The following is a 27,968-nucleotide window of genomic DNA, read 5'->3' on the forward strand; positions in this document are numbered from 1 at the left end:
ACAAATGCCTCAGCCAGAGCCCTTTGCCATAGTCCTCGGGATATTCTCTGAAGAATGACTTACTCTTTTCTTTAGGGAAACATACAGGCGGGGAGCCTCAAGTAGTCCCTATCTAGACTAGCTCTAAGTTTCTTCCTTCTTCAAAATGGTAAGTAAATTTATCCCACAGATATGAATCCCTTGGTCCACAGTCTTCCATGCTGTACTTTCATTACTGATGGTCTCTTCTGATTATAGATCACTGCCCATGCACTCAGAATATCTAGAGATATTTGTGATGGCACAGGAATGTTAGAGAAAAAGATAGTATTCTATGAGAATCTCTGTGATTCTATCAGTTCATGTAATACTGCATAATGCAGATAAAACACAAGATTTGAGGTTGGTGGTGCAGCAAATCCACCCTTATGAGTCAGAGAGACTGTGACAATCAGTTAACCATAGTTCCATTTGAATCCTCTAGAGCTTGTTAGGAATTGCTGCATCAGGAGCAGGAAGATGCTTTGGAGGCACCTGACATCAGAGTCACACATGCAAGCCTGAGATTGACTAGTAGCATTCAGCAGTGACAGCCCTTGGAGAGAAGGAGGTTCAGCAGAGAAGATAACTCTTGATCCCTTTATCCATTCTGTCCTGGAAATAGAAGGGCTTCCCAAATATAGCAGAAGGTGGGTACACTGGGCCTTCAGGACTACCAAATAACCTATGTCCTCTTCAAAATTTACATCAGAGTAGATCCTGAAACAGCCAGTTCCTGTATTGCTGTATTTGAGGATCTGAAGAGTGTGAGATGTGGAGAAGCCTGTCCATTTAAGTCTAACAGTACTAAAGACTCTGGTTGTTATTATGTCTTTGGTGACCAATCCTCAACTCAGGTGGGCACTATTGGAAGATAGATATGAGAAATAGATCTCAGTGGTCCCTGGGGAATCCAAACCCTGTAACTGAGGAGAAGTAGGGGGAGGAGCAAGCAGTCATCTGCCTACATGTTTCTGCTCTGCTGTGTGAAAAGGGAAGACAATGACTATTTCATGGCAGGTCCTAGATTATTTTATTATCAAGTGGAAGGAGAGAGTCAATGCCCACAAGTTCTTAGCTCTGTTTCAAACACTTTAACCTATAGGGGATTATTCCCAAGCACCTTGTATTGTCTGATCTTCAATGGATACTATTATTCATGTATTTTCACAATAAATTAAACTAGTTTCAGTGATTTAATTTGTCTCTCATTGAATGTGTACTTTGGGTAAGATGCTGTGAGGCCCTGAAAATTTACCATGGAACTTTCAGTCTATTTAGAGTGCCCTGTCCCCCCAATAAACAGAATGCAGAATAGAGTGTGATCTATTTAGAGTGCCCTGTCCCCCAATAAACAGAATGCAGAATAGAGTGTGACTAAGACAGAGAGATGGGAAATGCTGTATTTTTTTATTGCTAAGGAGTGGGTCTTTATTTCTGGCTAACCATTACAACCTACAAGAAGGAGACATTGAGTTGCATCTTGAAAGATGGCTCATATTTCAATTGACAGAATATTTGGATGGAAAACTTCCACATTCTTCCATATTCTTTTTTGATGGCTGTACTTTTTTATATGAACTTCCTAAATGTATTTATGCAAGTTATTTCCTTATTTCACAGATCATTGATTCTTCTTGAAAGACCTAGTATCAAAGACTCACTGAAATTGCAAATGGAATGGAACTTTATAGCAACTTGGTCCAACTCATACTCTGAAGTATCTTCCCACTCGCATCACCAAGAGGTAGTGACTTGGCCTCTAGTTGAGGCCCTTCATTGGGAACCAGCCTCATCTCAAGGCAAGCCACGGCATTTAACAGCTCTTCTTGGTAGCATATTTTCCCCCACACGTCAAGCTAAAATTTGATGTATTACAAGTCTGACCAATTCAAAGTCTGATTTTTTTAAGTCCTACAAAAAAATTCTATTGTCTTCAGAAGTGTTTCTCAGAAGTAGTGCTATCAAAAATGGATAGGTTTCACTGAACCAGCAACCTTGAAGATTAGCTACTCTCTCAATCAAGTGATAAACAAGTTTTTTATTTTTTGTTTTTTTATGTGTCAGGTACTTTTAGGCATTGGACATACAAGTAAAAGGAATCAAGCAATCCCGATTCCTAATGAGATAATCCTACAATAAAATGGGAAATAGATAAGGGAATTTGAACAGAAATCATAGGAAAAGGCAAGAACCGTGAAATTAAAAATCCCTAGGAGCTAACATGAGAGAATGCCAACAGAGACACAAACTAGCTTTCAGAATTGTGTCTAGAACCCAACTTGAGATCCAATCCCCTACCTCTATTGAAGAAACTCTGTCTTCTACTCACTCCTCAATACTACTGGTCTACATCTTACTGAGGAGTGAGGGGAAGATGAAAACCTGCTACTCTCTAACTAAAGAATGTTCATAGTATATGATCCCCCAGCCTTACAGAGCTTGTTCTCAGAAATGTCTTCTTATCCTGAACCACCCCGCCTATGCAGTGGATTCTAATTCTGCCCATCAATGAGATGAAAAGGAGAAACAAGGGAGGAATGTATTTTTGTACCATTGTGTGTGTGTGTGTGTGTGTGTGTGTGTGTGTGTTTTACTCTCATTGGTCCAGTTCAGATGAAAGTGAGATTCAAGTGACAACTCTTCCCCCAGTCCTTCCTCATTTATAAATTCTTCTTTTGTACGTTAATTATGCGAGTTAACAAGTTTCTCTTCCCATTACTCCATTCTTCTTGTCTACTATATCCCTCGGTGACTGCCATTCTTTAACATCATCAAAACATAATATTGTCTTTATTCCCAGGTCCCCTCTCTAATTTAACTCTTGCTATGATGCCTGATATAATCATCTTGAAAGGACACTTGTATCATATCTCTCCCCCTACCCCTCAGTGCCCAACCCCACGAACATCTGAACAACTCACCTTTAAAAATGCCCCTTCCATTTGCTTTCTTGTGTTTATCTTTCCCCACTCCTCTTTATTCCTACAGGGGTTTGCCCCCAATCTTTCTCTTCTGATCTGATTTTTCATCAGGAAATATCAAAAAATTTGCATTTTATTAGTGCATGAAAATGCACTAATTTTACCAGTAGGATTATAGTAGGTTTTGCTGGGAAATTTATTGATAGTCACAAGCCTATATCTTTGACTTCTTAGAATAATGTTTTCCATATTCTCCATGCCTCTAATGCTAAATCTTGTGTGATCCTCACAATTTTCTTGGTACATGAACTTTTTCTTTCTATCTACTTCAAGTGTTTTTCATGGATTCTGGATTGTGTCTATAATGCTCCAGGAATTATTATTATTTCTTTAAAGAATGCAATAAGCTGTTTTTTTTTCCTATTTATACTTTTATGTTTCTAATAGATCTAAGCTGCTTTCTTAAAATATGATATCTAGGCCCATGATTTTCATGTAGTTCAATGGTTCTTAAATTATTTCTCCTTGAAATATTTTCTGGATAATTACTTTTATGAGATATTTCATATTTTTCTTCTTTTTCTTCAAACATTTGTCTTTGTTTCAATATTTTTAGTTTCATGGAGTCATTAACTCTTATTTATTCTACTCTAATTTTCAAGGAATCTTTTTTAAATTAATTCAAGGAGTCTTTTTACCAAGGTACTATTTTGTACTTTTTTGTTCTAAATTATTGATTTACCTTCTAATCTTTTCTCAACATCTCTAATTTATCTTCCAGTTCTTTTCCCTAACATTCTTTTTTCACTCCTTATATCAGTTTAACTTTTAAAAACCCAACGATTTATTGCTTCATTTCTAGGAATTCCAGTAGCTCTCATGTCCAAACTGTTGTATTGAGACCTCACTTTTAGCTATTTTTAATTAATTTTTCCCATCTGATTTTTTGTTTTGTCATCCTAATCAGTGTAATAGTCTCATAACCATTCTGCTGATTAATTCTCCTAAGCTTACTTCCCAGGTTTCAAGTTTGTGTTAGGTCCAGGTTGTCTAAAATTCTGGCAGTACTGTAATGGAGTTGAATTGATTCAGTCATCTTCTCTGGGATCCTTTTACTACATTATTTGGAGTGATTGTGACCTGGATGAAGATCCAGCCAGGGGAAAAATACTGTGAAGGAGCAATCATTTGGTAAGAGGAAATCCCAGAGAGATTAGTGTCATGAAAACCTAGAGAGAAGAGACTGATTAACAGTGCAAAGCTACTCAAGAACCATGAGGATTAATAAAGATTATAATATGTGGCAATTAATATATCATTCATAGATTTTTGAGGTGGCAGTTATTGTTGAATGATGAGGTTGGAAACCAGTGTGCAGACAGTTAAGAAGAGAGGAAGTAAAGGTGCCTATTGTAGATGGCCTTCCCAAGGAGATTGCCTCCAGCAAAGAGACAAGCCTAATGCCTTCATATGATAGCCTTTCAAATACTGGAATACAGCTCTTCTCTTCTCCCTCCATCTTCTCTCCTGCAGGCGAAACAACCTCAGTTCCATCAACCTGTCCTCATGTGACATGGACTGAAGTGTTTTCACTCTCTTGGTTACCCTCAATCTTCCAAATGACCTGCTAAATCCTGTTGGCTAGAAATCAACCCAGTTCTCCAGATGAAGCCTGACAAGAGCAGAGTATATGGTGAGACCATCAGCTCCCTATCTCTGGAAACTATGCATTTATTAAGTCAGCCCAAGCTGCAATTTTGGCTGCTACATCACACTGAGCTTGCAGTCCACTGAAATTCCTGCTTTTTTCAGATAAATGGCTCTCTTCCCCCCCCACACACACACCTTCTAATCTTGTACTTTTAATCTATATTCTCATGGAGCCTTTGAGTTTTCAGTTTTTTCCTTCTTTGGTATAATTTGAAAAAGTATCATTTTTACTTTTGGAGATCCTGGAAGTTTGCTACTGCTATGCTTTTTTGGGTGGCATGCCAACTTCTAATTTGAGTTCAAATCCTATCTCAGGTCAACCATTTACCACAGGTTTGATCCAAAGAAACAAACAGAATAGGTTTTTCTCCTTAACTAAAGGTTTGTCCAAAATTGGGTTCACCTTACCAAGGGTTTGAACCAGGAGCAGAGTCAGGCTGTACATATGCTGTAATATGTTTACTTATTCTCATTAAGCCAGAGAATCCAGCTTTGCATGGGGATCAGAAAATAATTCTGAATTTACAGGTAAACAAGCTTAAGTCTTTATATACTGAGAGCAATCCCAACTCAGGATCCCTGTGTCAACCCAAAATTATAGTCTCCATATGTTTTAACCTTAATATGAGAAAGGAATTTCTTAATAGGATAGATTGTAAATACAATAAGATAGAAGTGTCAAAGTATCAATTGAAATTATAGATCCAGGATGTCTGTGTTTCTGCTTGTTTCTTCTATCATTAATATGACATCATATAACATAAGAAAACACAACAAAAGTCCTATTATTCAAGATAGTGTCTGGTTCAATGTGTTCTGCCCTGGACAGAAGAATGCTCCTGTTCAGCTTTATCTGACCTTGAAGTTGCTGAAACAGAAAAGCCATTTTGGATTCACTCAGAGAGCAAAGCAAAGCATGTCTGTTATGTCAGAGCATGCAAAGAATTATGGTAGATTAAGCTCAGAGTGGGCCACCAAGCTTTCTCCTGATTGATCAATCCAGGTTTTAGGTCTTTCTCAGGTGATGGAGGGTGGGGGGCCAAAATGGTTCACAATCTCTTAGAAGCTATGTAGATCTGAGAGGCAAGTCTCTTAACCTGGGATCTGTAGGTCTCGGTTTTATCATCTAACTCTGGGCCTTAGTTGAAAAGACCTGAGTACAAATCTGACATTAGACAATTACTAGCTGTGCGACCCTGTGTAAGTCACTTAACCTCTGCCTCAATTTCCTCATTGTTTAGTGGGGATAATAATAGAATTTATCTCTCAGGGTCGTTAGGAGAATAAAATGAGGTAATACATGAAAAATGTTTTGCAAATCTTAAAGTGCTGCAGAAATGCTAGCTGCTATTCTCTGTCACTTTAAATTCTGAATGGGTGATGGATCCCTTTACGCTACAAACAACCTCTTTAATTTGTGGCATGACCAGGCAGGGCTGTCATTCTTCTATTCTTTAGTAATAGTTTTTTTCTAAGTTGAGGCCTTCGTTGTGAGCTTTTATGGATCTTTTGAATGGTCTCCAGGCTTTACCTCAGTGCTTCCCTTATTTGTGTACTGGACACCTCACGTTCCTATGGTGCTTGTCTTTAAAGTGTTTTCTTCACAACAGCCACCGGAATAAGGGCTTGCCAATGTGTCCTATAGTCCCGTTTCTCAGGTGAGGAAATTGAAGCTCATGGTGCGTTTCAGTGACGAGGTGAAGCGTGACAAGATCTGGGTGTAGAGAGACAGTTTCTTGCTGCTAAAGGCGGAGAGGAGACACTTACGGGTTTCCATGGAGACACACTCTGGAAAGCGAGGACGGGAGGAGGGAAAAGGGAGGATTCTGATTGGCTGAGGGAAGTGAGCCCTCTGATTGGCGACAAAAAAGACGTCCTCAGACTGATGGAGGAAAGCGCGTCTTCTTATTGGTGGAAGGGGAGCGCATCCGTTGATAGGCGGGAAGGTAGGGGGCCCTCTGATTGGCTATGGAGAACTCGAACAGAGTTTCCTCTCTATCCTCCCTGAACTAGAGCTAGAAGGTCCTACTTGTAACCAGCCTGTGACCAATCAGGAATTTTGGGAGAAGCCACACCCCCGGAAGCTGGGCAAATGGGGGCATTAGGGGAGGGGCATTGAGCAGATTGCATGAGAATTCTGGGAAATGCAGTTCTGAGTGCATGTGTGTTTTCTCGCTCTGGGGGAGGGGTGCGCCTGCCTCTTCAGAGCTAGAAGAGGACCTTGAGCCGCAGAATCCCTGAGTGTTCGTGCATGCCCCGTGTGATAGGTAGAATTGGAGGAGCAGCCCCTGCTGGCGTAGGAGGGTAGATGGGGAGATCTAGGGGGGACAGGTGTGAGAGGCAGAATTGGAGGCGGGGTGTGACAGCCCCCAGTTGAGCGCGGACTCCTGGTAGTTAGTTGTAAGTGAAGGGGGTGGAAGCAGGAGAGGCGGAGGGGATCTTTGGGGAAGGGCGAGAAAGAGATGGGTAGGGTGTTTTCTTGTTCGATTCATTTATTAAACATTTCCCAATTACATGCCATTTTTAAATCATTTAAAAATTTTTTGAGTTCCAAATTCTCTCCCTCCTCCATACTTCCTTGAGAAGGCAAGCATTTTGATATCGATTATACATATGAAGTCACGTAACACATATTAGCCATGTTGCTAAAGAAAACACAAAATAAAACAATAAGAATTAAGAAAGTTTAAAAAAGAAGTATGCTTCAGCCTGTACTCAGTGTTCATCAGCCCCTGCTGGAACTGGGTAGCATTTTTCATCCCGGCTTCTTTGGAACTGTCTTGGCTCATCGGTTTGCTCAGAATAGCTAGGTCCTTCACAGCTGATCATCTTACAATGTTGCTGTTACTGTGCACAATGTTCTGGCTCTGTTGCCTTCACTCTGCATCCCTCCATGTAAGTCTTTGCGGGTTTTTCTGGAATCATGCCACTTCTCATTTCTTATATATAGCACAACAGTATTTCGTCATAACCATGTATCACAGCTTGTTCAGCCATTCCGCAACCGATGGGCATCACCTCACTTTCCAATTGTTCGCCACCAGAAAAAGAGCTGCTATATTTATTATATATTTATACAAATTTATATTTGTATAAATAAGGTCTTTCTTCTTTTATCTCTTTTTTTTTTTTACCAAGGAGAGGTATTACTGGATCAAAGGGTATACTCATTTTTATAGCCCCTTGGACATAGTTCCAAATTGTTTTCCTAAATGGTTGGATCAGTTCACAACTCCACCAACAATACATTGTTGTTTACTTAGTTCCCACCCCATTTGGGGTTTTCTTTGAAAACTGCTGGAGTGGTTTGTCATTTCCTTCTTCAGCTCTTTTTACAGATGAGGAATTGAGGCAAACAGGGTTAAGTTTGCCCAGGTTCATAGCTAATACAAGTCTGAGGCCAGAATTGAGTTCAAGATGATGACTTTTCATGACTTTAGGCTGAGAGCTCTATTTACTGTGCCACCCAGCTATCCTCTTACTTATTTTAAGATAAGCTCCACTTATTCCTATGCTCTCCAGTGTTTTTAATAGGAATAAGTGTTGCATTTTGTCAAAAATTTTCTGCATCTATTGAGACTCATGATTTTTGTTGGTTTTGTTATTGAAATGGTCAGTTATGCTTATAGTTTTCCTAATATTAAACCAGCCCTGCATTCCTTGTATAAATCCAACCTGGTCATAGTTTACGATCTTTGTGATATGTTGCAGTAATTACCTTGTTAGAATTTTGTTTAAAATTTTTGCATTAGTATTCATTAACGAAATTAGTCTGTAGTTTGCTTTCTCTGGTTTTGCTTTCTCTCTTTCAGTCATCAAAAGCATATTTGTGTCATAGAAGGAATTTGGTAGGTCTCCCTCTTTACTTACCTATTTCTTCAAACAGTTTATGTAATGGGATTAAGTGTTATTTAAATGTTTGATAGAATTCACTTGCAAGTCCATCTGGTCCTGGGGGATTTATTTATTTGTTTGTTCGTTTATTTATTTATTTTAGGGAGCTTGTTCAATTTATTTTTGTTTTTCTGCTTTTCTGCAGGGCAATTGGGGTTAAGTGACTTGCCAAAGTGACATGGCTAGTAAGTGTGTCAAGTGTCTGAGGTCAGATTTGAACTCAGGTCCTCCTGACTCCAGGGCCGGGGCTCTGTTCACTATGCCATCTAGCTGCCCCTAGCATCCAGAGTCTTAAAGGAAAAGTTACAGGAAAATGAGTTATAGGAAGAAATAACCAGTAAAATTGAACTAGTTGGGGAACGTCAACTTTCCCCTCTATGAGCTAGATGAATCTAATTATAAAATAAGAAAGAAGTTAGGGAGATGAATACAATTTTAGAAAACTTAGATATAGGCCTCTGGAGAAAATTGAATGGGAATAGAAAGGAGTATACCTTTTTCTCAGCTGTATATTTTGCCTTCACAAAAACTGACCATGTATTAGGGTACCAAAAAACTCACAAACATGCAAAAAACAGTAATATTAAACACACCCTTTTTGGACCATGATGCAGTAAAAATTACATTCAATAAAGGGTCTCAGAGGCATAGATTAAAAATTAATTGGAAACTAAATATAATTCTAAAAAATGAATGGACCATGGAACAAATCATAGAAACAATCAATAACTTCATTAAACATAATGACAACAATGAGACAACATACCAAAATTTCTTGGATGTGACCAAAGCAGTACATATCAGAAAATTTATTTCTCTAAACTCTTACTTCAATAAAATAAATAAAGAGCATATCAATGAGTTGAGCCTGCAACTAAAAAAACTAGAAAAAGAACAAATTAAAATCCCCAATTAAACATCAAATTGGAAATGATGAAAATCAAAGGAGAGATTAATAAAATTGAAAGTAAGAAAACCATTGAACTAATAAAATTAGATGCTGGTTTTTGTGAAAGAACCAATAAAATAGGTAAATCACTTGTTCATTTGATTTATAAAAAAGCCACCTTACTAGTACAAAAAATGAAAAAGTTGAATGCACCAATGAAGATAAAATTAAAGTAATTCTCAAGAACTCTTTTGTCCAATTATGTGCCAGCAGATGAATAGTTACAAAAATATAAATTGCCCAGATTAAGAGAAGAGGAAATGGAATACTTAAATAACCCTTAGAAAAAGAAATTGAATAATCCATAAACTCCCTGAGAAAAAAATTCCCAGGATCAGATAGATTCACAAGTGAATTCTACTAAACATTTAAAGACCAGTTAATTCCAATACTATATGAACTATTTGGGAAAATAGGTAAAGAAGGAGTTCTACCAGATTCCTTTTGTGACACAAATGTAGTTTTAGTACCTAAACCAGGAAAAGCAAAAAAAAGAAAATTGTATACTAATTTCCCTGATCAATATTGGTACAAAATTTTAAAATAGTAGCAAGGAGATTCCAGTAATATATCACAAAAATTATACCCCATGATCATGTGAAATTTATACCATGAATATAAGGCTGGTTCAATATTAGGAAAAATATTGGCATAATTGACCATATCAATAACAAAACCAACAAAAATCATATGAATATCTCAATAGATATAGAAAAACCTTTTGATAAAATACAACACTGATTCCTATTAAAAACACTAGAAAGCATCAGAATCAATGGATCCTTTTTTAACATACATACTTTTTTTTCGGCCTGCATTTTCTTTTACAACATGGCAAATATGGAAATGTTTTGCATGAATGCACATGTATGATCTAGATCAAATTCCTTGCCTACTCAAGAAGGAGGATCCCAAGGGGGAGGGAGAGAACTTGGAACTCAAAATTTTTTTAAAAGAATATTAAAATTTATTTTTTCATATAATTGGAAAAATTTAAATTGTTTAGTACTCTATCTAAAACCATCAGCAAGAATTAGCTGTAATGCAGATAAGCTGGAAGCCTTTCCATTAAGATGAGGTGAAGCAAGGATGCCTATATCACTACTATTGTTCAGTATTGTATTAGAAATCCTAACTATAGCAATAAGACAAGAAAAAGAAATGGAAGGAATTAGAATAGTAAACGAGGAAACAAAACTATTACTCTTTGCAAACAATATGATGGTTTAATTAGAGAATCAACTAAAAGACTAGTTGAAATAATTAACAAATTTAGCAAAACTCCAGGTCATAAAATAGACCCACATAAACCATTAGCATTTCCATGTATTACCAACAAAGTCCAGCAGGAAGAGAGACAAATTCCATTAAAAATAACTGCAGGTAATATAAAATAACTGGATGTACTTGCCAAAACAAAACTGGGAACTAAATGAACACAGTTATGAAACATTTTTCATACAACAATATCTAAACAATTGGAGAAATAGTCATTGTCCATGGGTAGTCTGAGCCAAAATTAGTAAAAATGGCACTACTGCCTAAATTAATTTATTCAGTACTATACCAATCAAACTACCAAAGAATTTTTTAATAGAATTTTTTAAAAAAGAAAAGAAAAATTCATCTGGAGGAACACAAAGTCAAGAATGTCAGTGGAATTAATGAAAGAGAAAGACTTGAAGGACAGAAGCCCCACTGTGCCAGATTTCAGCACTATAGTAAAAGTGGTCATCATCAAACCAGTCTGATTATGGATAAGGAATAGAAGATCAGTGGAATAGATTAGGTACACAACATATGAAAGTAAACAATAACAGCAGCCTAGTGTTTCATAAACCTAAAGGTTTAAATTATTACATTAAGAATTCACTATTCGACAAAAATTTCTGAGGAAACTGGAAAGCAATCTGGCAGAAACTAGTCATAGACCAACATCTCCTGCCATATACAAAGAAAAGTTTAAAATGGGTACACAATTTAGATATAAAGGGTGATATCATAAGCAAATTAGGGGAACATGGGAAAAAAAGTTATCTGACAGATCTGTGGATGAGGGAAGAGTTCATGACCAACAAGATATAGAGAGGATTATGTGAAGTAAAATGGATAATTTTGATTAAATTAAAACATTTTTACCCAAACAATACCAGTAGAGACAAAATGAGAAGAACAAAAAGACCCTGGGGAAAATTTTTTTTTCCAAAAATTTTCTTTGGTAAAGGTCTCATATCTCAAATATATGTGGAACTGGGGAAAATTTATAAGAATACAAATCATTCCTCATTTGGTAAATGGTCAATGGATATGAAAGGGCAATTTTCAGAAGAAGAAATACAAATCATCAATAGTCATATGAAAAAGTGTTCTAAATAACTAATAATTAGAGACATCTAAATTAAAATAACTCTTATGTGGTGCCGGACAGTCATCAGATTGACTAACATGACAGAAAAGGAAAATGTCTAATACTGGAGGGGAAATGGAAAAACAGGTAACCTAGTGCATTCTTGATGGAGTTGTAAATTGGTCCAGCTATTCTGGAGAATAATTAAACACTTGCCCAAAGGACTATAAAGTTGTTCATACCCTTTGACCTAGAAATGTCACAACAAGGTCTATATCCCAAAGAGATAAAGGAAAAGAACCTCTGTATACAAAAATATTTATAGCAGATCTTTTGGTACTTTTTAGTGGAAAAAAGTAGAAATTGAGGGGATATCCATCATTTGGGGAATGCCTGAACAAATTGTGGTGATGGATTGTAAGAAATGATGAAGGGGATGGTTTTGGAAAAACCTGGGAAAATCAATATGAACCAATACAAAGTGAGTAGAACTAGAAGAATATTGTATAATAATAACAGCATGAAATGGAGTGAAAAGAAATCGTAATCAGATAAAGGAATTTCAGAGTCTCTGAACATGATGTGTAGTTCACTTATATGTGATGACAAGGTCAAAGTCGTGACCATCTGTGACTGAAGTGGTGAAATGAGTGTTTACTCATGTAAAAGGAGGAACTGGGAGGTAAGCATTTTTGAAGGGGGAGTATGGATGTGGACATCCCCTGGTATGAGAACAGGAGTTGGGGAGGGGAGCAGGCTCTGAGCCAGGCATGGAAGTCATTGAGGAAAGAAAGGAGTGGCCTGATAGTTGATAGACAAGAGCTACCAGAATTTTGACTGGATGGTAGATATAGATTGAGTGACCTTCACAGAAGGAGAGGTTAGTGACTGATGGTGGTAGAGGGGGACCTTGGAAGTGCCGGTGGGGAGCAAGGAATATTCCAACTCCCCACCTCAGTCAGTGAGTTGGGGGGAAGGGATGAGTGACAGTGCAGCCAGTGCTGGAAAGGGAAGCCAGGGAGGCAGTGATTGCCAGCAGATGAAAGGAGTGGGAAAGGAAGGGATTTAAGATGAAAGCAAGTTTGTTGAGTCTGGAGCAGTTATTTCAGAGAACCAGTGGTAGGGTTTGGTAGCTTTGAAGTGGGACATTATTGGGTTTAGTGTGAGGGGAATGGGAATAAGGGATCAGGCAGCTGGGGGGAGGGAGTGAGGTTTTACTCATGATGATGAAGGTGGGGGTAGAGTTCATCACTGAGTAATGAGTCTAGGTGGATTTTCATTGTTCTTACAGGAGATGGAAGTTACTACAACAGTTTATATTGATGAGACTTATAGTTAATCAAGTTTCTAGAAAGTGGGTGATAGTTGAAGTTACAAGGATAAGGTACAAGTCACAAATGTCAAGGGTAGAAATAGAAGTCACAAGAACAGAATTGAGTGACCCAAGTGACCTGAGTAAACTTACAATGGTGAGGAATTTAGGCTTCCACAGAGAAGGGGAATATTAAATGTGTGCTTGCTTTAATTACCTCTCAACAAAATAGAATTAAAATTAATTTTCAACTTTGCAGTTCTCACCTTTGATTCTTGGGAAGCCATGCCTCCCGTGAATCATTTAGCCTGATTAAAGCTACAAAACAAAGCATAGTAAAAATCATATATGTCTGCCACTCCATAACATTTAGTAAAGCTGAAGCAATGATTGCAGAAGCAAAAATCATGTAAATAAGAAATTTGAATGGCTGTGAACCACCATGAATTTCTTAGTGATGGGGTACCTGGGGTCTAGGTCAATTTGTGAAACCAACTTGTGAAACCAGTCTGTGAAATTGTAACTGCAATTTGTATTGTAAAATTGTTATCTGTAAAATTCCTTTCCCAACCTCCGACTCTGCCCCTTCCCCCTATCCACACTAGGCCTAGGCAACACCTTGGGACTCCTTTGTTCTTACTTAATCCCTCATGTCTCCTAGGGCCTGGCCCAAATCTTATCTAAACTACCTATTCACATGCTCCTCTTGGTCAGCTCTGACCTTTGTCTATGCACTGAGGCCCCTCCCGTCAGGCCAGCCCTGACAATGGCAGCCCTACCCTTTAAAAGTAAAAGCATGTGCCCCTCTCACTCGCAGGTCCCCTAAAGGACTCTTGCCCTCTTCTCATAGAAGTGTAACAATAAACTTCTACAACTCTCACTCCAATTAAGCCTGAGACCTTGAATTCTTTCCAGACGCTATTGCAGGTTTTCTGGTCTTGAATAAGATCAGAATATCTGCTGAACCTTTTGGGATCCCCGTTTTACCCCCCATCATTAGGAGTCAATTTATCAAAGCCAAAAGGTGATTATGAGACTTACAGCTAGGAGAGCCCTATGGCATGACATGGAACCCTTATGGGTCTCCCCTGTAGTTTGGACTAGTATTTCTGCTTGTTCTAAAGCTGTAACTTCAATATATGGGAATAGGAACTAAAAAAATTTTATTCCAGATATTCTACTTTAATAGGAATAATTTGAGAGGGGTTGGCTCCCAAACCATCAGGCTTGGTCTTCAAGACCACTGGTGACCAACACACTGATAAAACTGTCTAGGGCAGTCTCCTTTGATAAGTGAGCCTTACTGACATAGCAGTGCATGGGGAAAGAAGGAAATGGAAGGATAAACATTCAATCCTCTTCCTTCTAGCCCATTCCCAATGTCCATTTCATCAACCCTATTGTATCTTAGATATCTCATGTAGTTGTCTGGTTTCTGAAAACATCTCCTCTTAGGCATTCTACAGTAGGTCTGTCTTCAGAAGAGCTCTGAAGGGGGAGGGGCTTTTCCTAGAATTTTTGCTTCTCTGGTTTAGGTTACTTTCAAAGATTCTTAGATATTTTTGCTGCATTCTGTTGCAGAACAGATCTTGATATAATCTAGTAGGCCCTCTGAAATTTAGTTTTGGTAGCTAGTTTGTGTGGCAAAATATAAACCTGAAGTTAGAAACCCATAATTCATGGGCCTAACATGGAATATGATACCTTTCTGTCTCTTAAAATGATCAGATCTTTAAAAAAATTCCTTACAGTTATCAAAGTAATTTTATATGTGCAATCCTTAATCCAGTTTTGAGAGCTACTTGCTCTGTTTCTTTTTTTTTTTTTTAAAGCAATCGGGGTTAAGTAACTTGCTCAAGGTTACACGGCCAGTTATTTTTGTGTGGGTTCCGAGTATCTGAAGCCGGAACCGATCCCAGGTCTCCCGATGCTGGGGCCAGCGCTCTTACTCCTGGCCACTCCTACTGGCTGTGTTTCAATTTCTAATTCTTCCCTTAGTAAGATGAAATACAACAGGAAGCATCACTATGAGCATTCTTTATAAGTAGATGTTTTCCATCTCTAGGGTTACACAGATGGACTTGACTAAAAGATACTTGCTTAACTTCAATTATAACAGATAACAAAAGACTGGAATACATTCAGTTATTTTCCTTTAAGATAACTGATTTCAGTGAAATCTTTTTCTTTAAAATGAAACAGAAAAATGTTTCTGACTTTTAACTTGATTGAGTTACATATTTGCCTTACAAGATTCTCTTCATCATTGTCTAATTACAAAGCTTTTTTAAAAAGTGGGAAGGACCTAAATTTTTCGATATTGACCTAGTAGTGGTACTTTCAGATCAAAGGGTATGCATAGTCTTATAGCCCTTTGGGCATAGATCCAAATTGCTCTCCAGAAAGTTGGATCAGTTCATAACTTCAGCAACAGTTCCCTGTGTCCTAGTTTTCCAGCATCTCCAACATTTATCATTTTCCTTTTCTGTCATATTTGCCAATCTGATAGGTGCAAGATGGGACCTCAGAGGTTTTTTAATTTGCCTTTCTCTAATTAAAAGTGATTCAGAGGGGCGGCTAGGTGGTGTAGTGAATAGAGCACCAGCCCTGAAGTCAGGAGATCTTGAGTTCAAATTCGGCCTCAGACACTTAACACTTACTATCTGTGTGACCTTGGGCAAGGCACTTAACCCCAATTGCCCTCCCTTCCCCCTCTAAAAACCAAAAAAAAGGTGATTTAGAGCATTTTTCATGTGACTATAGATAGTTTTGATTTCATTGCCTGAAAACTGCCTGTTCATATCCTTTGACCATTTATCAATTAGGGAGTGACTTGTATTCTTATAAATTTGACTCAGTTCTCTATATGCTTGAGAAATGAGGCCTTTATCCGAGACATTTGTCACACAAAAAAAATTCCTAGTTTTCTGCTTTCCTTTTAATTTTGGTTGCATTGGTTTTGTTTGTGCAAAAACTTTTTAATGTTATATAATCAAAATTATCTATTTTAGTTTTTGTTAATGCTTTATATATTTTCTTTGGTCCTAAATTCTTCTCTTTTCCCTAGTTCTGACAAATAAACTATTCCATGCTCTCCTAATTTGCTTATGGTATCACCCTTTATGTGTAAATCATGTACCCATTTTGAGTATATGTTGGTATATGGTATGAGATGTTGGCCATACTGTTTTCCATTTTTTTTCCAGCAGTTTTTGTTCCGAAAACTTGGATCTTTGGATTTATCATATTCTAGATTACTATGGTCACTTACCAGGGTGGGGAACCTGTGAACTTGAGGCCATAAGTAACCTTCCTGGTCCTCAAGTGTGGCCCTTTGACTGAATGTAAACTTCACAGAACAAATCCCCTTAATAAAAGTATTTGTTCTGTAAAAGTTGGACTAAGTTAAAAGGCCATATTCAAGGACCTAGAAGGCCACAGGTTCCCCATCTCTGGTCATTTACTATAATGTAATGTGTACCTAATCTATTCTACTGATCCAGCACTCTATTTCTTAGCCAGTAGCAGATGGTTTTGATAATTGCTGCTTTATAATACAGTTTAAGATATGATACACTAGATCATCCTCCACATTTTTTTTCCATTGATTCCTTTGATAACCTTGGCTTTTTGTTCCTCCAGATGAATTTTGTCATGATTTTTTCCTAACTCTATAAAATAATTTTTTGGTAATTTGATTGACATGGTGCTAAATAAATAGATTTATTTAGGTAGAATTGTAATTTTTATAATTTGGCTTGCCCATGTGCAAGTAATATTTTTACATCTGTTTATTTATTTATTTGTTTATTTTTGCTTTTTGGAGGGGAGAGGGCAGGGCAATTGGGGTTAAGTGACTTGCCCAAGGTCACACTGCTACTAAGTGTTAGGTGTCTGAGGTTAGATTTGAGCTCAGGTCTTTCTGACTCCAGGGCTGGTGCTCTATTCACTGTGCCACCTAGCCACTCCTTTCCATTTGTTTAGATCTGACTTTGTGTGAAAGTGTTTTGTAGTAGTATTCATAGAGTTCCTGGGTTTGTCTTGTCAGGTAGACTCCCAAATATTTTATATTGTCCACAGATATTTCAAATGGAATTTCTCTTTTCTGTGTCTTGTTGTTGGATTTTGTTGGCAATATATAGAAATACTGATTATTAATGTGGGTTTATTTTGTATCCTGCACCTTTGCTAACATTGTTCATTATTTCCACTAGTTTTAGTTGATTCTCTAGAATTTACATCTACAAAGTGTGATAATTTTGTTTCTTCATTGCCTAGTCTAATTCCTTCCATTTCTTTTTCTTCTTTTATTCCTATAGATAACATTTCTAGTATAATATTGAATAATAGAAGTAATTATGGACATCCTTGCTTCACCTCTGATTGTATTCAGAAGGCTTCTAGCTTATCCCCACTTCCAACAATGGTTGCTGATGGTTTTAGATCAATATTACTTATCATTTTAAGGTAAACTCCATTTATTCCTAAATAGAATAAGAATTTTTAATAGGAATGGGCAGTGTATTTTGTTAAAGCTTTTTTTTCTGTGTCTATTGAGACAATCATGATTTCTGTTGGTGTTGTTATTGATAATGATCAATTATGCTGATAGTTTTCCTAATATTCAACCAGCCCTGGATTTCTGGTATAAATTCCACCTGGTCATATTATATGATCCTTGTGATATATTGCTGTAATTTCCTTGCTAGTATTTTATTTAAAATTTTTGCATCATTAGGGAAATTGGTCTATAAATTTCTTCCTCTGTTTTGGCTTTTTGTGGTTTAGGTATCAAAACCATATTTGTATAGTAAAAGGAATTTAGAAGAACTCCTTCTTTTCCTGTTTTTCCAAATAGTTTATATAGAATTGGGATTAATTGTTCTTTAAATGTTTGGTAGAGTTCACTTGTGAATCCACCTGCCCTGGGGTTTTTTCCTTAGGAAGTTATTTGATGTCCTGTTCAATTTCTTTTTCAAAAATTGAATTGTCTTCCATTTCTTCTTAGGTTAATCTGGGTAAGTTTTATTTTTGTAGATATTCATCTATTTAATTTAGATTGTCAAATTTATTGGCATAATTGGCAAATTATCTCCTAATAATTGTTTTAATTTTATCTTTGTTGGTGGTTAATTCACCCCTTTTACTTTTGATACTAGTAATTTGTTTTTTTCCTTTTCCTTTTTAAAATCAAATTAACCAATGGTTCATCTATTTTATTTTGTTTTATTTTATTTTATTTTTTGCCTTTTGGAGGGCAATTGGGGTTAAGTAACTTGCCCAAGGTTACACAGCTAGTATTTTTGTGTGGGTGTTAAGTGTCTAAGGTCAGAACCAAACACAGGTCCTCCTGACTCTGGGTCCAGCGCTTTACTCACTGCGCCACCTAGCCACCTTAATCTATTTTATTGGGGGAGTTTTTCATAGAACCAGCTTCTAGTTTTATTTATTAGTTCATTAAGTTTCCTTACTTGAAATTTTACTAATCTCTCCTTTGATTTTCAGGATTTCTAATTTAATGTTTAATTGGAGATTTTTAATTTGTTCTCTTTCTAGTTTTGGTTGCATACCCAATTCATTGATCTTCTCTTTCTTTACTGATGTAAGCAATCAGAATTATAACTTTTCCCGCAAGTACCACTTTAACTGAATCCCATAAATTTTGGTATGCTGTCTCATTGTTGTCATTTTCTTTAATCAAATTATTTATTGTTTCTATGATTTATTCTTCAACCCACTTATTTTTTAGGATTAGACTATTTAGTTTCCAATTAAATTTTAGTCTATATTTCTTTTGCCTGTTATTAAATGTGACTTTTATTGCATTATGATCTAAAAAGGATACATTTCCACATTCGGATTCTTATTTTTTTCTTTTTGGAGGGGGGAAGGCAAGGCAATTGGGGTTAAGTGACTTGCCCAAGGTCACATGGTTAGTAAGTGTGTCAAGTGTCTGAGGTCAAATTTGAACTCAGGTCTTCCTGATTCCAAGGCCAGTGTTCTGTTCATTACGCCACCTGACTGCCCCTCGCATTCTGATTCTTAAAGGAAAAGTTAAATGAGTTATAGGAGGAAATAGATGATAAAAGTAAACTATTGAAGGACCTCAACTTTCCTCTTTCAAAGTTAGATAGCAATAACAATTAAATAGACAAGAAAGAAGTTAGTGGAGATAAATAGATAAGAAAGACCTCTGGAGAAAATTGAATGTGAATAGAAGGGATTATAACATTTTCTCAGTTATAACTGGCGCCTTTACAAAAACTAACCCTGTATTAGGACATAAAACCCTCACAAACAAATGCAAAAAAAGCAGAAATATTAAATGCACCTTTTTTTTTTTTACCATGATGCAATAAAAATTACATTCAATAATGGACCTTGGAAGCAGCGATAAAAATTAAATGGAAACTAATCTAATCCTAAAGAATGAGGGGGTCAAAGAACAAATCATAGAAAGAATTTAATTAAAGATAATGACAACAATGTAACAACATACAAAAATTTGTGGGAGGAGCAAAATTAACACTTAGGGGAAAATTTATATCGCTTAATGCTTATATCAATAAAGGAGAGAGAGCAGATCAATTAATTGGGTATGCAACTAAAAAAACTAGAAAAAGAACAAATTTAAAGTTAAAAATTGAACTAATAAATAAAACAAGGAACTGGTTTTATGAAAGAACAAATAAAACAGATAAGTCATGAGTTAATTTGATTTAAAAAAGAAAGAAGGAAATCAAATTACCAGTTATCAACATGCATCATCAATGAAAAGAAAATTAAAGCGATTCTTAGGAATTGTTTTGCCCAATTATATGCCAGTAAAATGGACAATCAAAGTGAAACAATTGAATATTTACAAAATATAAATTGTCCAGATTGATAGAAGAGGAAATAGAATAATTAAATGACCCTGCCTTATAAAAAGAAATTGAGCAAGTCATAAATGTGTTCCTTAAGAAAAAAAAGGACCAGATGGATGTATAAGTGAATCCTACCAAATATTTTTAAAAGAACAATTAATTCCAATACTATATAAACTATTTGAAAAAATAGTTTAAAAATTAGGTAAAGGAGTCCTTTTCTGTGACACAAATATGCTTTTGATGCCTACAGGGAGAGCAAAAACAGAGAAAGAAGATTATAGACTAATTTCCCTAATGAATATTGGTGCAAACATTTGAAATAAAATATTAGCAAGGAGATTTTAGTAATATATCACAAAGACCATACACTGTGACCAGGTGGGAATTATTCCATTGATGCACACTGGCTTATTATTAAGAAAACTCTAAACTTAATATGCCATATCAATAACAAAAAACAACAAAAATCACACAGTTACATCTATAGGTGGAGAAAAAAACTTTCGACAAAATACATTTTCCTATTAAAAACACTAAGAATCGAAATAAAGGGAGCCTTTCTTGAAGTAACAAGTAGTATCTGCCTAAAACTACAAGCAAGCTTTATCTGTAATGGCAATAAACTAGAAGCCTTTCCATTAAGATGAGGAGGGAATCAAGGATTTTCATTATCACCATTATTCAGTATTGTGCTAGAAATGTTAGCAATAGCAATAAGATAAGAAAAAGAAATTGAAGGAATAAAAATAGATAATGAGGAAATAGAGTTAGAAAAATATTATAATAGTATTCATCTGGAAGCACAAAACATATATATTTTAGGAAATGCCTCCTGCCTTAGACCTTTTCACGTTCATGTTCTTTGCCTGCATTGGAAGGGGCTGAGTTGGCTCTATATTTCTGCCCCATCACATTCTTCTTTCTGTCTGCATAAACAGGGCTTCCCGTTTCCAAGCCTGGGGAAGCTGGAAGAAGGGAAAGCACCATGGACTTTGAAGAGAGAAATTGCTAAAGGTTCCTGTCTAGGTGAGTGAGTGAGAACCAGACAGATGGAGGGCCGTGTAAGCAGCACCTCGGCAGATCTGTCACGTGTGAAGCCCCTTTGAAATGGTGAAGAAGGAGTCTTCCTCACAGCAGCCTGGGAATTTAGCTAAAGCCCAAATGAGTTGTTTCTTTCACCATTCTTGGGGGTTACATTTCCCTAGAAGACGTTTCATGCCTGACTCTTCTGAGCCTTCAGTGAGTACATAAGGATTGGCAAATACATGTGTAGATGCTGCTTCAGGCCCAGAGATGAATTGTTTTAAAGCATGAAATTGGTTTACTTGTCTTAGAGATGGAAAGAAAAGGCATGTATGAAAGTTAAATAGCAAGCCATTGTATAGGGGGAGAGAAGGGAGGGAAGGGAAGGAAGGGCAGAATGAAGAAGTGTGGCCTGACTACATTGGCTGATGCTTGCTTCCAAGTGGTGAGATCTAAAGGTGACTACCTAGGCCTCAGTCATATTTTGAAGATTTTTAAGTGACTGGCCAAGGAATTTTTTCCTTTATCTTGTAGGTGTGATGGGAGAGGAATTAGAGTATTCATTTCAACAGCTGAATGGAACAGACATGAAGTACCTATAATATGTAAGGCATTGTTCTAAGTGCTGGGCGTATAAAAATCAAATGGTCCCTGCTCTTCAAGTGGGGAGGGTTCCATAGACATGTACAGAGACACAGACATATGTGTATGTAGACATGTACATATACATCTATGTCATAATACAACACTTTGAGGAGAAAGAATACAATCTCTGAAGGGATCAGAAAAAGGCTTCCCACCAGTGGGAGTGTTTGAATGGAGCTTGAAGAAAAGGTGGGATTTTTAGCAGGTGAGTTGAGGAGGGGGGAGGTGTATTTCAGGCAAGGGGAGAGCTTATGGCACAGCACAGGGACAAGAGCTGGAATGTTAAGTTCAAGAAATAACTATTGGGCCACAGAATCAATGAAACTCAGAATTAGAAAAGATCTTGGCAACGATCTGGGCAAACCCATATCCCCAGAGGAATTCCCTGTCACAGCACACCGGCCGGATGGGCATTGAGCTTTTCACTCAACTTTCCAGCGAGAGGGATCCCAGCACTTCTCAAGGCGGCCTGTGCTGCTCTGAGGTGACTCTCATTGTTAGGAAGCCTTTCCTACTATCCTGCCATCAAATCTAAATTTACCTCTTTGCAACTTCTACCTGTTGTTTCCAGATCATGCCTTCCATCTTCCACCCAGCCGTCTTTTACATACATGGACACATCATGTCTCCCACTTGGTCTTCTGTTTCCCAGTCTAAACAGCCCCAGTTCCTTCAATCTGTCTTCATATTGCTTGTATTGAAGGCCTTTCACCACTATGGTTTCCTTTCTCTGTCTGCTCCATAGCTTGTCAATATCCTTCTTAAAGTGTCATGCCCACAACTGAACACTAACTAGTTTGTTATATGCACATATGTGTGTGTGTATATATGTATGTGTACCTATGTGTGTCTGTGGCCATGGCAGAATAGAGAATGATATCACCTCCTTATTCTTGGGAATAGTATTTCTTTTCTGTAAATTTAGCCCCAAATTGCCTTAGTTTTTTTGACTGTCACATGACGTGTTGATTCATGTTGAGCATGTAATTTGTGTGAATAAAGATGAGATCCTGTACCAGGAGTGAGAGTACTAGTTTCCATTTTGGGAATATCAGTCATGGCTTGAGGTTGGTGAACTGTGTCTAGAGAAGGGCCCCACAGAAGAATGACAGAGATTAAGGGAGATCAAGTTGAGGATTTGGGCAGATTACAAAAGGAATGGTTAGGTAATGTAAGTGCAGGTGCAACGACGACGAGCCAGGCAGTTGGGAGGCAGACAGACATGTCTGGAAGCCCCTTGCCCCACACCCTCTAGGTGATGAGAGCCCTCAGGCACTTTTGGTCCAGCTCTCTCATGCAAGTCTTGTGGTGATTACTGAAATGGCACCAAAATTCCACCTCCACCTCACCAGTTGTGGACTGTTTGAGCAGTGCCCTTCATTGCCACTTTCTCCAGCCCATCTTGTCCTTAGAACATATCAGCCTCCACAGTATGGGAGCGTGCTGGCCTCTCCTACCAGAATTCTCAGCCACTGTAGGCCGAGCAAGGCCAAGTATTGTCCAGCAAAATGAACAGAATCCATCTTCACTTTGACACTTCCCTGATGGAATATCATGCAAGTTCATCCTGACATCATTCAACCCATCATCTTATTCCCTAGGAATATCTAGTTAATCTTCTCGTGCCCTTAAGAAAGCAGCCCTGGAGCACTCACGATCTTTCCTATTCTGGAAACATATCTCCTTGACAATTAGGCAGATTTAGCTATGGATCACAGTCTCCCCTATATCTGATGTACCAGCAATACCATAAAGCTTTGGGAGTCAGAGAGTAGTAAGAGGGACTGTAAACAAACTGGATGTTTGTTATGAGCATCTAGTATTAATAGTTTGTGAAGTTCCTCTTTTAAAATGCCCTGCAGGTATGAGCTAATGTCATTTTCATTTGAGTCTGAAAATTCTTCTTTTTGACTAGATAGAATATAAGTCAATTTACTTCTTTCCAGTGGAGGAAAGAGAAGTAAGTCTGTGTGTGCATGTGTGTGTATATGGTTTTTTTTTTGTTTCCTTCAGATGCAGAAACCAGTTTTGAAATGGAGACTACTGCAAAGCTAAGCATTTCTGTGGAAGACTTTTGCCAGCAAAGATTCATGAGTGACAGTCCCCAAGAGTTCAGCTTGACAGAAATCTGTGACTTGGATATCAAGATAGAGAAAAAGCAGAATAATCACTTTAAATTTGATAAGGATAAAAAGGGTTTCAGACAATTTTTAGTCTTAATTCAGTGTAATAAAATGACCTCAGAAAATGAGTGTTTTCCGTATAATGACAACAGGGAATGCTTTACTGAAAAGTTTGGACTTAGTCTAACGAGAAGCATCCTAAAATATAAATGTTTCAAGGTAATCAACAGGAAATGGCTATCAGCTTAAGTTCAAACCTCAATAGACATCAGAAAGGTTATAGTGGAGAGGTGCTTTATATAGGAAATGAAAGTGGGAAGGCCTTCAGCCAGAACTCAAAGCTCATCGACCATTATAAAATTCATACTGCAGGGAAACTTTATGAATGTAATCAATGTGGAAAGACTTTCAGAACAAAATCCTGTCTTTATCTTCATCAGAGAATCCACACTGGAGAGAAACCTTATAAATGTAATTAGTGTGGAAAGTCTTTTCAACATATCTCCAATCTTGCTGTACATTAGAGAAGCCACACTGGAGAGAAACCTTATGAATGTAATCACTGTGAAAAGGCTTTCACGAGCAACTCCGGTCTCTCTATGTATCAGAGAAGCCACACTGGAGGGAAATCTGATGAATGTAATCAGTGTGGAAATACTTTCAGACTGAGGGCCTCTCTTACTCAATATCAGAAAATCCACACATTAGGAATGTGATCAAGGTCATAAAACCTTCAAGTATTAGTCATCCCTTATTGCCCCTCTGGGAATTCCTATTAGATAGAAATTTTATCACTGTAATGAATGAGGAAAGGCATTCAAGTGGAGTGCAGTTCATTCAACAGTAGATAATTCATTCTGTGGAAATGCCCTATGTGGACTCAGTGTGAGAAAGCCTTCACTTAGAGATTATGTCTCAGTTTACATCAAAGGATTCATAGTGAAGAGAAGGCTTAGGAATTTGCTCAATGGGGATACGTGTTTTTCTACAAGGACGTCACTAGACATCAGGATATTTATACTGGTAAGAGAGTTAATAAAAGCAATGCCTTTGTCAATACCAAGGCCTTTATGTAGAGCTCATACTTAATTATACAAGAAATCATGCTGGAGGGAAAACATGGATCTAAGTAATAAGGGAAGACTTTTGTTGCAGTATAGACTTTATTGGACATTCTAAATTGCATACTGTTCCCAAAGCCCTATAAACATAATCAATTTTTCTTTGAAATTCTAATGTTTGTCATTCTCAATAATATTCCCTAGCATTCATATACCATGATTTCTTTAGCCATTCCCTAGTTAATTAGTATTTACTTTATTTCCTGTTCTTTGGTGACACTAAATGCCCTGTTACAAATATTTTGGTATCTGCTTGATATTTATTTAATGATTTCTTTTTTTGGAGGGCAATTGGGGTTAAGTGACTTGTCCAAGGTCACAGGGCTAGTTTTTGTGTCAAGTGTCTGAGGCCGGATTTGAACTCTGGTCTTCCTGACTCCAGGGTCGGTGCTCTACTCACTGTGCCACCCAGCCTCCCCTAATGATTTCTTTAAATAGCTAGATGGCAAGACCTGGATTCAAACTCAATCTCTGACACTTAATAGCTCTGTGACCCTGGAAAAACCACTTAACCTACTCCAACCTGGTAGAATAGAATGGGGATAATAATATTATATTTAATATATAATTCTATAGAATGGGGATAATAATAGAAACTATCTCCTAGTATTGATATGCAGAGCAAATGAGACACTATTTGTAAAGAGCTTTGCAAGTATTAAATCACATTTGAAAAGCTAGCTGTTGCTACTTATTTCATGGATTATTTTGGAATTAGTGAGCTAAACTATGTGGATAGTTTAGTCACTTTTCATTCAAATTATTATTCAGAGTAGTGTAAGGAAGGCACTAATTGTAACTGATAGGGCATTGGGATTTGAACCAGGAAAATGGATTCAAATCGTTCCTCAGATGTTCTCTGTCTCTGTATTTCTAGGAAAGGAATGACTTATTAAAAAGCTTGAGAAATCGAATTAATCAGGTGCATAATATACAAAAGACAATGAGTATAGTAACCATGGCTTTGGTAAATCCAAAGGTCACAACTTATGGGACCAGGATTTACTGATTACTACAAACTGCTGGAAAAATTGGAAAGCAGTCTGGCAGATATATGGTATAAACAAACATCTCACACTGTACCAAGATTAACTCCAAAGGATACATGACTTAGATATAAAAGATCCCTTCAAACATACTGGAAAAATCATGAGGAAGGTATGTTTTGCAGTTGTGAGAAATACTGATAGTTTGGTTTCCAGATTCTATAGGAACAATGGGTACTTCAGAAACAGATCCTGCATAGGATGTGTGGGAGGACCTAGGTCAGGGTGAGAGAGAAAGAGCAGAACACTCTATCCATTCATACAGCAGGAAGAAATTTGTGAGTTATCTTTAGAGAGGGACCCAGGTCAAGCTGACGCAAATGGGTTGGGGTTCAAACTGACCATTGTGTGGTCATGGGTTATACCGGTAGAAAAAAAAGAACCATTCATGTAAGGGGCAGTCCTGGAAAAGGGGATGTCCTACACGCCTGGGCCCAATGATTGTAACGGGTGGGATGAAATGAGGTAGAGCCAAATGGTCCTATATAACCTTTGTTCTGCTTCTGTGGTGTGTATGTGTATGTGTGTGTGTGTGTGTGTGTGTGTGTGTATGTGTGTGTGTGTGTTTTGCCCATGAGGGAACACATGCACACCCACTTCTCCAGAGAACCATCAATAAAAGTATCTCTATTCACTCCACAAACTGCGACTTCTTCTGTTACCCTATTGTTTCTGGTTGGGAGCCTGAAGGGGAGGGTGCAGCAAGCCTTCTCAGGTTGCGCTCCGAACTGAGCTGATTCAGGGACAACAGGTTTGTTTATAATACAGATTTGGATTGGGCATGATGTGAACATCACCAAACAAGGGACAGACAGTATTACAGAAAATAAAATGGGCAGTTTTCATCACATTAAATACACACAATATTGTGAGAAATGCTGGCGGTTTGGTTTCCACAGATTCTACAGGAACAATGGGTGTTTCAAAAGAGATCCTGTGCAGGACATGCAGGAAAGAGGGGCCTGAGCTAGGCTGTATTGGACTGCTTGAGGGACGGTCACCAACTTTTCATGAACACACATGCTTAATGGGCAGGTGAGGAAAGTTGTAACCCAGAAGAGCTGGAGCCAATCCCAGCTCTGAAGGGAGGGGCACAGAGGGAAATTCAAATGAGAAGGACATAAAAAGGGCTTGCCTTTGTCTGTTCCTTTGCAGTCTTTCTCAGGAGGCTGCCCATTTATTCATTACAGAATAAATGTAAAATAAAGATAATGAAACTTCCTGGATCCTCCACAAGCATGGATATTTCCTAGACAGAGAATAGATTATTATTTATAACAATATGTATATAAAATATAAATGGAGCAATCAACTGGAAAAAAATTTTTTTCCTTTTCTTTTTTTTATTTATTAATTTGTTTGTTTCCTTTTAGTTTATAGGATTCAATTCCACAATTTCTTGAATTTCACATTTTGTCCCCCCCCTTCCCCCCCCCCCCATGGTGGCTTATAGTCAAGTATAGGATCTGTAAATGCTTTCACATTATACATTGGTCAGGTTATAAGGACAGATTGTACCAGCTGGAATGAAAAATGGTAAAGAGGACATAAAACCAAATAAGAGAACGAAAAAGATCAGGTATTTTGCTTCCACCTGGATATAAACTTAGTTCTTTCTAGTTCTTTCTCTAGATGCACATTTTTCTCTCCATCGTGTATCTTTTGGGATTGACTTATATCACTGCATTGCTGAGAAGAGTCCAGTCTATCAAAGTTGGTCATCACACATATGCTGTGTCTGTAATTGTGTACAAATTTCTCCTGGTTCTACTCTTCTCACTCAGCATCAGTTCTTTTAAGCCTCTCCAGGTAAATATGAAGACTGCCTCCTCCTCATTTCTTATAGCACAATAGTATTCTATAACATGCATATACCACAACTTGTTCAGCCATTCCCCAATTGATGGGCATCCCCTTAATTTCCAATTCTTTGCCACCACAAAAAGAGCTGCTATAAACATTTTTGTACATTGGGTCTTTCTCCCAT

General features: G+C 37.4%; 1 long non-coding RNA gene across 1 annotated transcript; it reads left to right on the plus strand.

The window, feature by feature from the left end:
- The first annotated feature begins 17,229 nt into the window (after nt 1–17,229).
- Nucleotides 17,230–26,540, plus strand: LOC138171702 (uncharacterized). Its single transcript, XR_011170945.1, has 3 exons — nt 17,230–17,621; nt 20,962–21,049; nt 23,705–26,540. It is a non-coding gene; the product is annotated as an uncharacterized lncRNA (long non-coding RNA).
- The last annotated feature ends 1,428 nt before the right edge of the window (nt 26,541–27,968 follow it).

The sequence above is a fragment of the Petaurus breviceps genome, unplaced genomic scaffold (genome assembly GCF_028583685.1).
Source record: "Petaurus breviceps papuanus isolate PSGF00001 unplaced genomic scaffold, PetGlider_PUasm1.0 456, whole genome shotgun sequence".
Lineage (NCBI taxonomy): Eukaryota > Metazoa > Chordata > Mammalia > Diprotodontia > Petauridae > Petaurus > Petaurus breviceps.